A 19,159-nucleotide genomic window follows, 5' to 3' on the forward strand; every position below is an offset into this window, starting at 1 on the left:
TGTGGTATAGCCCCAATCCACCTTTCCAACCTTCTTTCAACTTCTCTTAATTGAACTATTCACTGTTCCACAGATACATGCCTACATTTCCTGCCTTTATGCCATTACTCCCACGTCTGCATCTCCAAGCCTTCATATCCTAAAGGATGAAGGCTCAATTAAAATACCAGCATTCCTGTAATGCTCTTACTAAACACCCCTATTATTCTTTTAATATGTTTATCTTCTACCAAGTAGTAGTAGTAGTATGCTCCTACCTTATATTCCTTCCTGGACTTTAAGTTCTTAGAAGACAGCCTCCTAGTCTGACCCATTCTTTCCTTCTCTAGGCTACATGCTATATGCCTTACAGAGAGCAGGCCATCAACAAATGTGGAGGGCATGGATGAATGGCTGGTGGTGGCATGCCACACAGCCTAAGTTACCATTCTTATAATCTAATAAGAGAGATAAGACATGCATGGAAACGGTAACAATGTAAGATGTGACGCATGCTGAAACCTCAGGGAGTATAGAGTCATCAAAAACAAGACTGGAAAAGACATTTGGAATTCGTTTGGAGAGGGCCATCAATATCAGGCTAAGGAGTTTAGACTTTATTTAATAGTTAAAGAGGAGCCAGGAACCATTCAAGACATTTAAACACGGAAGTAACACAATTACAGTTTTTTTCAACATCAATCTGACGGCAGTGTGTGGGTAGGCTAGATTGCAAGGGGAGGGCTGGAAAGAGGGACAAGGCAGAAAGGAGGTAATTGAAGGAACACTGCAGATAATGAAAGCCTCAACTGCTGTGGAAAGAAAGGCACAGATATGCCAGGCACGGCAAGTGGATGTGAGGGTGTCCAGGCAGAAGCAAGTAATAGTTCCAGGGAAGCTGGGGACCGTGGCAGGATCATGCCCTCTAGGGAAGGGGAATGTGAAAGAGAGATCAGCATTGGAAATGGAGGTCTGGGAGTTGACCACATATAAATTTAGGTTGTGAAAGTGGGTAATTGCTGTTATTAAGAAAGTATCATAGGATAGAAAAGAGAAAGTGAATTATTAAAATATAAAATTCATGGCTGAGCAAGGAAACCAATGAAGAAATAGATGAGTGGGTAAAGCAGAAGTTCAGAGTGTCAGAGAAATGAAGGAAAAAGAGTTTCTGAGAAACAGTAGCCAATTTGATTAAAAACTTATGAAACCTACTCCTTGAAGTTTGGGAGAAACAAAAATGACTAAAGCACGCAATCTGCCCTAGTGTTATTTTCAGTCCAGTGGGGGACAAGGAGCAGATATCATCATCATCGTGGCCACCAGTAATTTCTGAGTACAGGCCCCTCATCAGTATATTATGGTTTGACCAATTATTCCTCGGAACAACCCTGTTGGGTGTATATCTATGATCCCAATTTTATGAGTGTGTAAAGAATCTCAAAGATGTTAAGCAAAACATATTTTAGTCCAGGGCATAATGAAGTAGGTACAGGTAAGCCAGGCACAAAGGAGGGAGAAAGGTTATGGGAATAACAGAAGGAGTTTAAAGAGAAAAAGAAAAAGCGGTGGCCTTTCAATTACGCCTTGAACCAGAGGAGGTGATTTGCATAACCAAGGAAGTGACAGAAAGGCTTTCCATATTGAACAACAGTTGTTGTTCAATATGAGTTGTGAGTACCATCACAGTTTTATGGTTAGCAATTTGGCTGGTGTAATTGGATTATAGGATACAATGAATGATGTGATTGGAAAATAAAGCATGTGACCCCATTTTTGAGAACACTTGATGCTTTTCTCTGTAAACCATAAGGCTTTATGAGATACATCATAATTTACTCTGTAAACCATAAGACTGTATGAGATTTCAGGAATAGAGTATGATCTGACTTTTTTTTTCTTTTTTGACCATGAGAAAGAATAATTAGAGATTTAAGCATCCAGGCATGGCAAATGCTACAGATAGATCGTGCCTGAGTTAAGGCCAGTGGATTTAGACCTCTTTGTTGACCTTGGAAAACCTTGTTTCATTAGGGAGCTGGAATCAGAAATCAGCTCGCAGGGTGTGAGGTGACAAGCTAGGAAGTGAGAAAGCAAAGTGAGAAAGTGAAAGCAATGAGTATGATCTCTTCTCTCCTGCAAGGACAAACAGAATGATAGCCCATGCACTTGACAGAATGAAGAGAAACTGAGCAAGTGTTAAGGCAGTGAATAGAATGAAGAGAAAAGGAAATAGACTGTCATTACCATAGGCAGAGCTAACTCTTTCCTGGCTACCTCTAAACACCACCATGTATCCACAACCCTGGTATTATCACTAATCCCTCACAGTTTTTTGTAACAGAAGTTACTTGGGAGCCTGTAGGTGATAGTCCAGTGACAGCCAGAATGTTAGAAACTATAATACACTCAAATGACTAATGTACTTTGGGGCGCCTGGGTGGTGCAGTCAGTTAAGCATCTGGCCTTAGTTTTGGCTCAGGTCATGATCTCAGAGTCCAGAGATAGAGCCCCTCCCACCCCCACCCCATAGGGCTCCCCGCTCAGCATAGAGGCTGCTGGCGAGTCTCTCCTTCTCCCTCTGTGCCACTCATGCTCTCTCTCTCTCAAATAAATACATAAATCTTTTTAAAAAACGACTTTGACTATAAAAAAAAATCTTTGACTATAAAGTGCTGCTGAGACCATATGCCAACATATTTGGACTATTTTTCCTGCTTCCTTGATCAGAGGCTCCCTTGGACTTCCCTTCCCATAGGTCTCATGCTTATAGCACTTGCCAATTTTATGCTTTTGTTAGAGCTGTTTGCCTTATTCTTCCAGATTAGTCTAAATTCTTTGGGGGCAGAGATGGACATTCTCATATATATAGTTCCTATAAAGTAGACAGTAAATACTTATTAAATTGATTTGAGGCTATGCTCTATTATAAATATATACCAAAAAATGGTTTGTTGAGATATTAGTTTTCTAGTGCTGCATAAAAGGTTACCACAACATAATACAACATAATAACTTAAAACCATACACATTTATTTCCCAGTCCATGTGGATCAGGCATAATTTCACTGGAACATTTGCTCAGGGTCTCATAAGACTGCAGTCAACATGTCAGTTGGAGGACTCAGCACCCTCTTCCAAAGTCCTTCAGATTTTGAGGAGAAATTCAGTTTCTTGCCATCGTAGGATTGAGACCCTCTCTTCCTGGAGGTGCGTTTTTCAAAGGCAAGTTTATAGCATGGCTGTTTGTTGCTTCAAGGCCAGCAGAACATCTCTCTCTCATCTCAGGAAGGATTCAGGTCCCTCTTGAAGGGCTTTCACCTGATTAAGCCTGATCCACCCAGAATGATCTCCCTTTTGATTCAAAATTAACTGATTTGGAACCTTAACTATATCCCTACACCCTTGTCATATAAAGTAACCTAATATGTCACAGGCCTCACCCACACTCAAGGAGAGATTATAAAGGGTGGTGTGTGCCAGGCGCGGGGAGGGGAGGAGAGGAGAGGGAGAGGCTTTGGGAACCATCTTAGTATTCTATTTACCACAGATTTGGAAAGGCGAAGAGCAAAAGAATGTTTACTTCATGAGAAGTCAGTAGAGATTTTCTTTGCCCTAATGTCATTTTGTACTATGTACATTTAATTTTTTTTCTTTTTACAAAATTAAGTGGATTTGACCTGGAAAGCATCACTCTTATTCTCATTTTGTTCTTCGTTTTGGTGGCATTTCATTCTAACCACTAATATAACCTGTTTCTGCCGCGTTCACAGCCGCGCGGTTACAATGGTGAACTGTTACAGTGCAAGATTCTTTGGTATCTGAGCAGTGTGACAGAGCATGAAAGCTAAAGCAGTTTGCTATTCATACCTCTCTGTCTAGCAAATCCTTTAAAGGTTCTGTTTGGTAATGGTACTTAGCTCATTTCAACAGGTTTCAGAGTATCTATGAAAACACCATTGGATTCTGAGTTGGAGATGCTGTTCCAATTCTAAACTGTTGCTTTAAGAAATTGACTAAGAAGTACAGTTTCTGTTTTTAGTATGAATCCAGATGTAGGAGTTGAAATTACGAGCTACTGTGAGCTACTATGAACTATACCTGATACGATTATTAGAAAGTGTAAGTTTGGCATATTCATGTTTTAAAATAATTATGTGTTACAAGCTTCTGACACTCTCCTTTAGAATACGCATATGAACAAAAATGTGAAGAATATCCTTTAAAAAAAAAAGAAAAGGAAGAATTTTTCTGTATCAGTAAAGCCCTCCAAAAGACTTAAGGTTTAGATTCTTAGCATACCTCACATTCCAAAAACTGTTTCAAACACACTGTAGGTGAGGCTCCCAGTTTTCCTGAAACCGACATCTCTCTGGGTAAAATGAGTTTTCAAAAATACTCAGAATCTTATTACAAAAAGGTTCATTATTTTTAAAATCCCAGTAATGAGAACTCTGTTTTAGCCATGAACTCACTGTTTACTGATTTTGAAAACCAGTTTAATCCTAAACCACAACAATGTCAGGCAAATAGTTGAGGTTTATACACTGAAACCCAGCGGCCATTCTCTATTATATGCATCACATTTCTACAAGGAGTTTGGTTTCTTCCTAGCATTGATTGTGAAAGAATGGTAAGAAAATCTTATGAGAAAAGACTCCAGAAAAAATTATTTGTTTAATGAGGACTTTTTCACACCAGCAACTTTTGAGTATGTTTTTCAAAACATGAAAATTGTTTTTTTAAAAAACAGAGGAAAATAACTAAATAGAAAATAAGGGGTGTTGGTAGAAAAAAAAATAATATATCCACATTAAGAAATTAGAAATATATTTTTCATTGCAGAAGTATATAGTAATATTACTGGGGTTGAACTGTACACCACAAAAAGATATGTTCAAGTCCTAACTCCAGATACCCATGAATGTGACCAATTTTGGAAATAAGATCTTTACAGATCTAATCAAGTTAAGATGATACACTGGAGTAGAGTAGCTCTTAACCATCTATGACTCCTGGCCTTAAAAGGAGAGACGTGGAAACAGAGACACACAGGGAGAAAGCCAAGTGGCAACAAAAGCAGAGATTGGAATGATGGGTCTACAAGGCAAGAAACAACCAAGACTGCCCTCAACACCAAAAGCTAAAAGAAAGACATAAAACAGATTCTTTCCCACAGCCTTCAGGGAGAGCCTGGTCCTGCCAACACCTTGATTTTGGAATCTCTAGCCACAGAAAAATAAGTGTCTGTTGTTTTAAGCCACCCAGTCTATGGTAATTGCTTTCAGCAGCTCTAGGACATTAATACAGTGGCCAAGTTACATGAGAATTGATGTAGGAAAGACGTTAGGGTTCGAAGCCTATGGCCAAGAAAGAATTCTTCAGAATTCTTTGGTGCAAAAAGGTAGTTTTATTAAAGCATGGGGACAGGACCCATGGGCAGGAAGAGTTGCACCGGGTCATGAAGAGTGCCCATTATACACTTTCAAGTTGGGAAAGGGTTAGGGATAGCATAAGTCTCTAAGGAATTTTGGAAACAAGGTTTCCAGGACCTTGAGGGGGCTAGTTATTGTTGGGAAAAGGTCATTTCTTACCATCTCATAAAACCTGAGTCACGAGACCCTTCAGATGTGTATCAGTGGGCCATATGCTTGGGGGATGACTGCCAACATGGATCATGGGGGGTAAAGACAAAGGAAGTTTCCAAAGGAATTTTTATATGTTGAAGTAGACTTACAGGGTCCTGGGGGTCTGGTTAGATTGCCTTCTGCCCTTAGCAAAGTATTAACATCGAGGCAGTTGAGTCCCTAGGGGAATGTCACTCTGCCTGTTTCAAGGACTTGTCAGTGGGCTGTAGGTAGTAAGGAAATTTAACAATTTCTCTTCTGCCTTTGTTTCCCACATCAAGAATCACCTGGGTTTTTGTGAATGATAAATCATTTCCCATGTCTGCCCACATCATTTCCAATCACCTCTCTTTCAGGAAAGAGTGTCGCTTGACAAGGAGAAAGGTGCCGAGAGGCTAAGGAAGCCAGCCATTGCATCCACTCCATCTTCCCTCAGGCCATTTAGGTGTATTTCAATCAAGTGAAGAAGTAATACTTTGGACAGATGCACTTTTGCCCAGAGGGACCTCCCCGAGGTGCTGAGCTTACTGGAAACTGCTTTATGCACTGTCCCTGCAGAGAGTGCCGTAGTAGGTACTGTATGCAGGGTAGCTTTATGCGCTGTCCTAATAGCTACCACTTACTGGGTACGCACCCAGGAACCCACAGACACTGTACGTTACCTAACTTACTCCTTACAACAATCCTAGAAGGTAGATGCTAATATCACTCCCAGTTCACAGATGATGAATCGAAGGTTAAGGAGAGTTAGACACCAAGGCCATTCAACTACTAAGTAGCAGCAGAGGATCCTAGCCAAAGCCTGGAGGTCCCAAATCCATCTAGGCTCTCAACTCTCTTGCAAGATGCCCTCTCCTCCCAGAACATTCATAGGAAGACCATGTGTTATACTTAATATTTAACTTGTATATAAGGGTGCTATAGAATGAATGTTAGTGTTCGCTCACAAGTCATATGCTGAAACCTAATTCCAGTGGGATGGTATTTGGAGGTGCGGCCTTTGGAAGGTGATTAAGTCATGAGGGTGGAGCCCTCATGAATGAGATTAGTGCCCTGACAGAAGAGGCCCCAGAGGGCCCCTGCACCCTTTCCTGCCATGTGAGGACTGGCAAAAAGACAGTCATCTATGAATCAGAAATTAGGCTCCCACCGGACACCAAATCTGCCAGGGTCTTCCTGTTGCCTCCAGAAATATGAAAACAAATTTCTGTTGTTTGTAAGTCCTCCAGCCTGTGTTATTTTTGTTATAACAACAACCTAAATGGACTAAGCAGGGCATTTGCCGCTTTTCTCCTAGAATTGTCTCTCCAAAATTTGAAGAGAACAATTTTCCCATTTCTTCATTTTTCCATGACTTGTTTTTCTCTATAGTGTGTTAAAGAGAATTTCTTAAATTACTCAAGTATAACCACATGCATTCTCACATTTCAGTATCAAGCAAAACATCAGGCAGAGGGCATTTTTTTCACATTGATGCAACTTCGCTGGTAAATTAAGAATACTTGTTAGATCCTTCTTGTGTTTCTATTAAAAATATTCTAAAACAAAATCAATGCAGCAAGAATGAATTTGAGAACCTTACCCAGGAGCAAGGATGCTAAAATTAGAGATGTATTGCAGAAAATTTCATTCCTTTTCTCAGTTTCCAAACTCCAGGATCATGAAGCCTTGACACTGGCAAGCAGGAGGTCTCAAGTTAATCATTCTGGAGTGACATAAGTTGTTGCTTTTAATGGTTGACTTTAAATGAAATGTTAATTGTCCGAAGTCTACTCTCTAAATGTGCTAAGTATCTTTAACTCAGAAAAGGAAAGCAAAGTTAATGGGGCCATCAAGAGGGTAGGGGGATGCCAACATTACAAATTCAGTGAGCATGGAGAAGGAAGAAGGGAGGGAAGGAGAAAAGAATGTGGTAGGGGGATTAACACCTAATAAAGCTTAGGAACCTAATACAAATTTTATTAAATAAAAGCATAATACTGCATACTCTAACATAAAGTAAAATAATCAGTTATCCATTTAACCCAGTTTCAAAATGGACGCATACCACATTTTTAAATGTGTTGGAACAACTGATCAATTCATTTCAGTTACATTCTGGGCACTTTAAAGTACTGCAGGGAAGGATTTCATACTGATCACTATCAGTGTTCTTTACTCTTCTCCGGGCCTAAAATTAACATGCCTTTGTGAACACCTTCATCACTATCATTGGCTTTGTACATTGCTACACCCTCATTATCTTTACAATTTGCTAAAGCTTTTTTCCTGTTTGGTAACCTTGCTCCTCAAGAACCTTCTACATGATTTCCTTCAGGGGTTTTGAATTTTTCTTCTCTCTTCATAGAAATGTTCCTTTGCTATACACTTCTGCAGAAAATATCAATATTTGGCCATAAAACTAAAGAGATCTCTACTATATTATCTTATTAACCTTTCCCCCCTAAGTTTTAACACATTTCAATTTAATACTTGTTGAGCTAGTAAAACTGGGCATCCAATTTTACTTTTGAACAGCTTTTTTTGTAAACTGCGATCTTGCTTTTTAGTTTCTTATATGGTAAAAATGGCAAGAACATTTTTAAAGTTATTCTAAAACTCAGTCTGATGAAGTAGGCAGCAGTCTTAGCAAGTAAATGCAATTCTTAGAAATTGTTTCTACAGAGTGACAGCTATTATGACTGCAAAATCCAGTATGAGCAATGAGGTTTTTGTTTTGTTTTTTTTACCAATGACTCTGAAATTGTTTTATCTTTGAAAAGAAACCATGCTTTTAAAATATCATCTTGCTCTTTACTTGAAAACTCAAATATAAACTTTTAACCTTGCTTTGACTTTTTAAGCAGAACATTATATTTTTGTACAGAATTTTATGAGAGGTGATGTTTGTAGGAAGAAAAATCTAACTGCAAAGAACTGTGGCAAAAAAAGAAGGAAAAAATTGAAAATAATTTTTCAAGTTTGTTAATCCTTTCCAATATTAAGACAGGCTTTTATGAGGAACAACTCTGGAGAAAACCTCAAACTCATATCTAATTGCACCAAAAATGATCTTTTACAGCAATTATGTAAAACAGATTCTAGAGAATAGATTGTAGAGATCAGGAGACGTATTAGTGGTCAATTCCAAAAGATGAAGGTCCTTTCAAGGGTATTAGGTACAATAGATATTTTAGGACATGGTGATTGTTTTGAACATGAAAATTACTGGTGAAATGAAAATGAAAAGATTAAAACTTTAAATCTAGAGAAAGCTGAGCGAACAGGCGAGCAATGATAACTAGAAAGTTCAGAGCATGTATTTCACAAAGAGAAATTGAGATAAAACCGTAAAAGTGAGTAGAGTCCAATTATTGATGGGCTTCAACACCAGGCCTCACTGGAGAACACTGAAGTATGTTGAGCAGGGAAATAACCTGAGCAGAGCTTAAAACAATTACTCTGGGTGTGTATTTCAGAATGGACTGGGGACTAAGCGCCTAACTTGAGTAGTAGAAACAGATATTCAAAGACGAAAATCTAAGTAAAAGATATTTTTCCCTTTTCCAATCTGGTACTTCTTTTCATCTCCATCCTTTTGTTCACACTGTGTGTCATTCCCTCATCAGCTCTACATGTGTGTATTCTGCACGGCCTTCATAAGGCCATTCCAATTCTTCTATTCTTGCTCTGATTTCTCCATTTTTTTCTACCTTTGCCTCTGAGGCAATTATCATTATTCTATCTTGTATCATAACCACTTACGTTCACCTCTTATCTCGGCTACTGTTAGTTCCGAGAAGATTGAGATAATGCCTTTCCATCACCGTTAAACAGTCTACTGGCTAGAACAAGATTTCAGTATAAAGGTGACAGAGTATTCATTTGCTCAGAGTGCTACATGGATAAAGTGACAGAACTTGAAATGTGTGTGAAGTCAAAGAATAAAATCAAGAGTTTCAAAGGAGGAGGGATTTTTTTAACTTAAAAATGTTAAATCTGTCTCTGACTCCAAGTGTCATAAGAGGTAAGGAAAAGTGAAGATAATTAAATTTAGTGATTATCTTATCATCTGTGACCTTCCAATGTATAGCTTTTATAGAGAAGACATTAAGACACCAGGGAGGGTGCTCCAAAGTCAAGGGCTATCAGGCATCTTTGTGTAGTTCATGTCTTCCGTTTACTAGCACTTTTGGTTCACTGCTGTTGAAAAGATATTGGAAGTTGCAAACTAGTGACTTATGAAGTGTAATTTATGAGGTAGGAATGATTTTCACATAGTTAGACTTTATGATATTGTTTTTAAACATTTTTGCATTGAACTAACATAATACTGCTGGGAGATATAGGGTCAAATGAAAAGTAGCGCAAGCAAAATCAATGATTCACAGCTCTTTGCTGTGAGAGAAACAATTTATGAGGCACTATTAAAGACACTAGGGTTATTAACATCTCACTAGCAATTGGACAAAATAAAAACATATACTCCCTTCACACATGGTAGATTGTTTTGCTACCACCTACACATTGGCAACTGATCGCTCAATATTTAATGAGTGCCTGTTGAGTGCTAAATGACCTTCCAGAATATACAGCAATGACACTTGGGAGGGGGGATAATAACAATACAATAGATGCTTATAGCACATAGACATAGATACTCAAAAGCCTCACAGTTACACAAAAGAAAAAAAAAATTCAAAGTAGTGAGCACCTCCAGGGAGGAGGTAGAAACTAGTATCTGATAATTTGAAGGTATCTAGGCAGGTTATGTAGCAGTTAATAGCAGCAGCCTAACCATAGGGATGATCTCACTACTTTGGATAGATCAATAACAACAAAAAGATTAAGTCTTCAATCCTAGAAAAACTGGAGTTTGAGACTTTTCATCCCAACAGCAGTTTAAAAGAATAGAACCACATTATAGAAATTGGACTAGAATGTTAAAAATTATTTTGAAGCCCATATACTAGAAGTGGATCTCCAAATCAAAACAAGGCTGATAGAAAGCTAGAACTTCTTAAAGCTACCAGACAAGAAACAGGTTACCTCTGAATCTTCTGATAGTAATAATAATTACATTAATTAATAATACCAGTAATTATTAAGTACCTGAATCTTACTTAATCCTCAGATAAACCTATAAGATAGGTATTTTCTTTATTTCCATCATAAAGACTAACTCACTCAAACTTACACAACTAGTATGTAGCCTGAAAACTACGAAATTCTTAAGTGTGTGAAAAAATGATACCACTGTAAGGATTAAAGGAAGATTCAGGCCAAGAGCTGAACTTGTAACAACACTCCTTCTAGAACCCCTTCCAGGAAGGAAAAGGCCACTGCTGAGTATGTCTGCCTTCCAGGATAAGTTACTCCTAGTACGACAGAGTTCTTAGCTTCTACTCTCACAAACCCTTTGTTAATAAAATCCCAGTATGTAAGTATAAGTATATATATGTAAGTATATGCAGAGATAGATCATGAAGATGGGAAAACTTCTGCTCTTCTGTTGCCTTTTCTAGATCTAGCATTTGTCACAACAGTCCACGTCTGAGTACTATTACACAGGCTTGAATAATGTGCCTACCTATGGACCAATCATTATGCCCTGGGGGAATGGAATGCTCTCATTCACCAGACTGAGACTCTCACCCATGCTTTGAGAAGAGAAGACAAGATTAGTAACACTCAAATCACCTTTATTAAGAATGAGGAAGCAGTAGTTTCCCCAAAGAGGAATTTTACCAAACAACAAGTGTGAACCTGGGGGAAGAATTTTTAAATTAAAACTCCAAATGCCAAAATCCAAATTCAGGAAATCTCCCCTATAAATGATGAACAGAACTTTTTCAGACAAGAGAAAATTAAAATCAGAGTCAAATAAACTTCCAGAATCCCCAAGTCTAGATGCACCCTCATTTAGTCAATGAGCGCCAGTAGGAAAATAGTCTTCCAATAAAGAGTAAGCTAGATGTAGTCACACTTCTATGAATAATAACTATCTGCAGTCATTATCTGAATATAAGGTTTATTTATGTGCAGAATTTGAACCACCACCAAGTGAGTAGCTCTGGGCTATGGGTACCTTCCTTCTTTCCATGGATGATGAAAGGTGTGTTCAATCTTGTTTCACCCCAGGTGAGTAGGGTTCATGGTATTAGTGACTGAGGCCTCAGGCTTGAAAATTTTATAAAATTTACTTTGCTCGGGGTGCCTGGGTGGCTCAGATGGTTAAGCGTCTGCCTTCGGCTCAGGTCATGATCCCAGGGTTCTGGGATCGAGTCCTGCATCGGGCTCCCTGCTAGGCGGGGAGCCTACTTCTCCCTCTGCCTCTGCCTCTCTCTCTCTGACTTTCATGAATAAATAAAACATTTAATAATAAAAAAAAAAATTTACTTTGCTCCTCTGCATCATGGAAGAAAAACTGCCCCCTCTGCTTTGGGAGGATTGATTCCAAATTTGTCTGTCTAATATGCTGATGACAGCTCACAGTGTAGTAACTGACAGACATTTTCTAATGAAGTTTTATCTTATCTTTTGCGACAGTGTTGTGGTAGTTGCACATGTTTATTTTTCCTTAACATAGTAGAAAACCAGATGATAGACAATAGATATGGGTGTGTGTTGGGGCGGGGGTGTGGGTGTGTGTATTAGAGACCCAAGGACACGGAGGTTAAGAATGGATCTGCAGCTAAAATGCCTTAGTATCATGACTCCAACATTAATGTACTAATGATTCTGAGCAAGAGACTTCTGAGATAATTTTTTTTTTTTTTAAGATTTTATTTATTTGAGGGGCGCCTGGGTGGCTCAGTTGGTTAAGCGACTGCCTTCGGCTCAGGTCATGATCCGGAGTTCCGGGATCGAGTCCCGCATCGGGCTCCCTGCTCGGCAGGGGGTCTGCTTCTCCCTCCGCCCCTCCCCCCTCTCATGTGCTCTCTCTTTCTCTGTCAAATAATAAATAAAATCTTTAAAAAAAAAAAAAAAGATTTTATTTATTTGAGAGAGAGAGAGAGTGCAGGAGCAGAGGGAGAGGGAGAAGCAGACTCCTTGCTGAGCAGGGAGACCGATGTGGGCCTCGATCCCAGGACCCTGGGATCATGACCTGAGCCGAAGGCAGACGTTTAACCGACTGAGCCACCCAGGCACCCCTGAGATAATTTTTCATCAGAAAATAAGAATAATAGTACTCACGTTATGAGATTTTTGTACATATTAAATACAATAACCTATGTCAAGACACAGAACAATGGCTGATATGTAGCTAATATTCAATAATTTCAATCACCATCCTTACACTAAGGATGCCTTTTGCTGCACATAACAGGAGTCTCGACTTAAGCTGATACAGTTATCATCAGTTCCATTCAGCAGGTATTTCTCATCATTCTCCTCTAGGGGCATACGGCATAAATGTATCCCTCCTATAGGTGTTCCTGTGCGACCAGTTCTGAGAGGTTAGTTGTGACTAGAAGCGGTATGTGTCCATTCTGGGCTAGAGCATTTAATGGCAGACAAGAGACTATCCAGAACTCACCCTTCCTTCTGGAACTGAATCCAGCAATTTTGGAGACACATCTACCCCATCAATCCAGATCTTTGAGTAATGACAACAACCAGAAACCCTGCTGACCCACCACGATCTCCAGCATGAATAAGAAAAAAGCCTCTGTTGTTTTAAGTTCCTGACACTTTGGATTGTTGCTGCTGCATAATCTAACTTATCCTGGCTGATACAGACAACTTACCCAATAAAGCATTTAATGGCCTCAGGTAAAATTAAGTCTTGGTATAGGCAGTTCCAGAGCTAGTTTACAGTTTGAACCAGTAACTTTGAGTTACTCTGAAGCCAGTAACTGAGCTTCCCTTGGCCGTCTCTGCATAATTGAAAGAGAGCTCTGACAGCTCCGAACATCATATACGGAACAGTCCAGTCAGGTTGTGGGATGGTGGGGAGAAAAGGTAAAAGGAGTCTTTTTTCCTTTCAGTACTCTCTCTTTATCGGGAAGAAAAACAGTATTTCCCTGTCATCTTCTATGGTTTCCCCTGATAGAGTATCAGCAGTCCTGGCTTTTAGGCCCAACCTCAGACCAATCATTGACAAAAAAAGAAGAATTAACACAACTGACTTAATCCAATCATCATTCATCCCAGTTCTGGAAAAAGGGCCTACTATTCTTGAGTATACTAATTGCTGTGTGATACCCGAACAAAAGTAGAGTTCTCTTAGTAAAGAGTCAAGAAGAATGGTGGTCTTTCTAAGCAACCAAGAAGTTAATGGCCTTTCACAAGAGTGATGGCCTTCTACAGGACTTCTTTTCTTCTTTAAAATGAGATTCCCCCTGTACTTATAGCTGTTCCAGGAGAGGATTTTAAGTCTACTGAGAAGACACTGGGGTGTACTGCTAAATCTCTCTGCTTGCATGTTACAGTGGATAATGTGGATTTCTAAACAAATTTGCTCAGCCACATTATTAGGCACCTAAAAATTTAGGGTATATGAAACTATGTTAATAGAGAGAATGTGTTACATGAATTAATTACCTAGATTATGATGATCCCAACGTTAAGCAGTTCTTGAATTAAAACATATGCCTAGAATAAAAAAAAAAAAATGAATAGTATCTAACTGTTCTAAGGTGAGAGATAGAGGAAGAGAAGAGTTTACCAGAGAATGATGATGATTTACTCAGCAACCCCTTTATGGCTTTGAAAAAGGACACAATTTGCAGTTTGAAAGCATGGTTTCCAATTAAAAGCTAAAAGCAAATGACTGCCATGCCTTTCCCTAACATGCAGACGACAAGAAAATCAGCAAAACAAATTCCATCTTCCGGCACACATTTCCCTTACTAATATTTGCAATTCCAATTTTTATTAGCACAGGTGTATCTAATTGCCTCTGCATACTAGAATGCAAACCCATTCAGTGTTCAGAATAGGAGCCCAAAAAGGAATCTCAGGCTTTGTTGGTTTGCAGAATCCATAGCTACAGACTGATTTTAATATATCCAGGATTTAGGGGGGGGGAAAAAAATCTTTGCTATTGTGCTTGCTTGCTTTAGGATGGCATTTAAATTATCAAACCATTACCCTCTCAAGCACAATGATTTCTGAGTTATTTGTGCTAAAATTACAAGAATTTCACTGAATATTTTGATCAAGTATAGTGATAAAAATGTGTATTTTCCTCATGCTATAGTTCCAAGATCTTTAAAAGGAGTTGGGCTGGGGCACCTGGATGGTGCAGTCAGTTAAGTGACTCTTGGTTTCAGCTCGGGTCGTGATCTCAGGATCCAGGGATCAAGCCCCATGTCCAGCTCCACACTCAGTGCAGAGTTTGCATAAGACTCTCTCTCCCTCAGCCCCTCCCCCCTCCAAGCACCACCCCCACCCCCCCCACCCCCCCGCCGGCCCCATCGCCGGCCCTTTTTATCTCGCTCATGAAAAATAAATCTTTAAAAGAGGTTGGGTCAATAAACCCAAACCATTTTTTTTGACCAGGAGATCTACACTACTATTAAGAGTATGTGACTTTTCAAAAGTTTACTAACAGTAGGAATCCTTCCAAAAAGTTAATGCTAATTTCTCTGCCGAATGCAGAAGTAAAATGTTGCCCATCCAAATGTATTAATCCATGTTTCTCATTTATCCTGCACTTGAATTATATTCTGAGCAGCAATACTACAAAAACTTTGTACACAATATGAAGATACTGTATTTTCCCTGTATATATCCATGAATCACCTTTAAATTAACTTTAAGGAATCTCAAAGCTTGCTACTGTAAACTAGTACCCTCTTCAGTGGAGACCATTTTACTCACAAAAACAGCTTCTAGCAACTGGCTAGGAGAATCTCTGTGTGGCCATGGCCAAGATAAATGACCTTGAAGATTTAGAGCAGTAGAGACAATTTTGTTAAATTTTGCCTCAACAGATATTTAGCAACACGTATCAAGATTGAATTTTACCTGAAGCTAAAGGAAATGTACTGAAGATGAAAATAACTCACTTTCAACCTTGTAGACAAAGATATTGAGATGTGGAAAAATAGCCAATCCCTATTCTTCTAAAAGTGTCAATCAGCATGTTTGATAGCTGGAAGTTTGGTTTTGATGATTAGCAGTCAGGTATTGAGGTTAAATGACATGTTTGTCTCATGGCTAATACTAACTAAATCTATCATCTTGCCCGTGGTTATTGCAATGAGGTCACACTTTTGGTGTAGAACAGACAGACACTAGGAATCTATCATCATCATCCCACGAGAACTATGTATGCTGTTAAGTGAACCAAGAAGGAAGGAAAGAAAAGCATCTCACTATTAACCTCAAATACTTTTAGAAATGGATATTTGTATCCATATCACTCTCGTACATTGGGTTATGGCCTGGGGAAATGAAAACCCCTTGCTGTACATAGTGGATCAAAAAAGTAGGAAACAAACTAACTCAAATGTTTTAAGATGCATCACAGTGATATCTGCCTCTTTTCTTCTGATGCTTAGCATTTTATTTCCCTAAGGGCAAAACTCCTAAAAGGAGAAAAAGATCAACTTCTTAGATGAATCAAATTAAGCAGCTAATGTAAAAAGAGGTTATTTTGTTTTGCTACAAAAATAAACAAGATAGCTCATTCTCAGCCGACGACCAACTTCAAGTACACCTTTATTTTACGAATCCCTACGGATTGCACATTTAAGAACACTAAAGAATAAGGATTCTGATTTATTTGGTTTCAAAATGATTGTGACAGTGTGAGAAGGCAGAGTTTTGTGTTTGTTTTTCTGACTTAGCATCCCTCATTTCAAACAGTCCCAATGAAATGAGAATGCCAACCACACAAGGCACAGAGACGAGAGGCTGCCTGAAAGTGTCCCTGTCGTAAACCGTAATGGTCCTTCCAAGGATACAGAGTGTGACCGCCGTACTCCTTAGAAGATGCCACGTGGGAGGTCTCTGGGTAACCTGGAAGACAAATCATGTCCGGTGTACTTACTACACTGCTGTGGTTTTGAAGTTAGGCTATTTTGACTCGAATCCATGAAATTCAAAGAACTGTGGAGATTTTTGCTATGATGTGTGCTGCAGTTCTCTTAGGAATAAACACTCAAAAAAAAAAGAAAAGTTAAATCTAAAATGTTCCTAAGAAGAAACTTATGTAAAATCATAAAGAGATGCACAGGAAAAAAACAAGTTTGATTTCATACAGAAGTTACCTCTTGGGAAGAGAGAACAGAATGCAGTCAGCAGTGGTGAGAGGTGGCTCAGCAGTGCCTACCATCTTTTAGTTCTTCAGCTAGTGCGCGGTAAATGGACAGCATGCTTTTTTTTCCCTTTTTGCTTAGTTTTAATGATAAACTTTGAAAGAATTCATCAAGCCCATGTAGCAAAATGTGAAAATTGATAATAAAAAAGCTGAATATGGAACTGCATGTGCTGTGAAGGCAACTCTAAACATACGTTTAACAGATGAGGACAAGAAGGGAAAACGTGAAAAAGTGATTAATTGTTAAAGTGGTAAAACTACGGGACATTGGGGCAGAAATTAATCAGAGGTGATCTGAAGGTTTGGTGATGGAGAAAGGGAAAATATAACCTGAGGAGAACTGAAGCTTCTGTCACGTAAAAAGAAGGAAATGTTCAGTATAAATCAATTTAAACATTCAGTATCCAGCTGACCTTTGAACAACATGGGGGTTTGGGGCAACCCCCTACTCCCACACAGTCGGAAATCTATACCTTTTGACTCACCAGAAACCTAACCACTAATAGCCTTCTGTTGCCTGGAAGCCTTACCGATAACATCAACAGTCAATTAACGTACTTTGTATATGTATTATGTACTATATATATTCTTACAATCAGGTAAGCCAGGGAAAAGAAAATGTTAAGAAAATCCTAAGGAAAACACATTTGCAGTAGTATAAAAAAATCCACATGTAAATAGACCCACACAGTTCAAACCAGTGTTGTTCATGGGTCAGCTCTATAACTAGTTTGAACCTGGGCTTTCTCTTCCTCTTCTCTGTACTCACCAAATCATTTCCCATTTTTCCAATTAAAGAAAAACGCTTCATTTGGTATGCACATCTAGACTTAGTATTCATTGTACTATAAGAAAATACAATTCAGAGCTCTAAATTTAAGACAAGGTGAAAGCCCATTCGCAGTTTTTAAATCTTACAAACAATAACGGGCATTGTATTGAATTTCCTACTTAGTGCATGTTCGGAATTTGATGCGGCCTAACACCTGTAGGCTTAGAGCTTAAATTAGGAATGTAAAATAAGACAATGATTGAAGACATTTCTCACTTCTACAGTAACTATGCCATTACAAATCTCAGCTGTTTCTAAAGGTACTTGATTAGGTGGAGACATACAAGGCAAAGGCAAATACACCTCAGAAAGATTCACAAATGCCTATTTCTCCTACAGGCCTTCACAGCCAGAAAGAACAAAAACTTGCAAATCTCATTTGCAAGATTTTCCTTTGTTTTAATGTCACTGTTCCTTATTTCTCATGGCCTTGGATAAATTCAAATACAGGACTGTTTTGATAAAACTCAGAGTAGAACCTCTAATTTATCTACTATTGTTCTGGTGCATTTACTTCATTTTGATCCATTTCAGTCAAGCTTTCTTGTTTGCTCTGAAATTGCAAAGTACTCTGAGTATCATCCCATGATTGGTTGAAGTAAATAAGCAGTTAGAGAAAAAGGCTATTTCATTGAAATTCAAAGTAGACTTTAAAGACTTTGCTGTTGTTCTCTGGCCCCTAATAATGCAGGCAGTCATCAAGTTATAGAAATATTCTGAGAAGACACTTTCATCACTGGCATACTTCACATACACATCCCAAAACGCCTTCAGAAACTGATAGAAGATGCTTCCTCAGAGAACCACAAATACCATAAAAGTTCCATTTTTCCGTAATTCTACTCTACTAAGAAATTCAGATTTATGAAATCAAAGTTACCATAATACCCAGAATTTTCAAATCTATCCTAATACCCACAAAGTGACAGCAACTTCCCATGCTTCATTAACTCTGGGCCAGTTAAAATGAACTGTAAAATAACATTCTGTTCTGTTCTGGTAATCCCATCTTTCTGCTAAAACTCTGTCTTGTGCCTAGGATGATGCAAAGCAGGGAGGATCTTACCTTTTCCACATCTGAACTTTCTCATATGGCTAAGCTCTTGCAGCTCCTAAATTTCATTTTGTTTTTCTGCACCCCACACTCCTCATTCAATGATTAAATCTCTTCGAAAGCTGAAATTCTGAACCCTTCCATTTCTATCTGCACGTTAGAATATTGTCCCAAGGAAAAATTTAACAATTTATTTGTACAGAAAGGTGTCATTGTTTTCCCACAGACTTGTGTCTCAAGCCATTCTGTTAAAGACAAAGAGGGATAATTTTATTATATTAAAATATCTGACCTTACTATGAGACCAAAGAATAAAGACTTATCTGGAACTCATTGCAAACTGCTAAGCATGGCTCAGAAGTCACCTCACTGTTGGGACTTGAGCCATCTCTGGCAGTCCCTCCAGTCCAACCCAACCC

At 38.7% G+C, this 19,159-nt stretch overlaps 1 protein-coding gene across 3 annotated transcripts in view; it reads left to right on the forward strand.

Annotated features, from left to right (window-relative positions):
- The window catches only part of SYT1 (synaptotagmin 1), a 479,618-nt gene that overhangs the window by 295,536 nt on the left and 164,923 nt on the right, over nt 1–19,159 (forward strand). The gene's annotated exons all lie outside the window — the stretch shown is intronic.

Source organism: Leptonychotes weddellii, chromosome 5 (assembly GCF_054177405.1).
Source record: "Leptonychotes weddellii isolate Sample4059 chromosome 5, ASM5417740v2, whole genome shotgun sequence".
Lineage (NCBI taxonomy): Eukaryota > Metazoa > Chordata > Mammalia > Carnivora > Phocidae > Leptonychotes > Leptonychotes weddellii.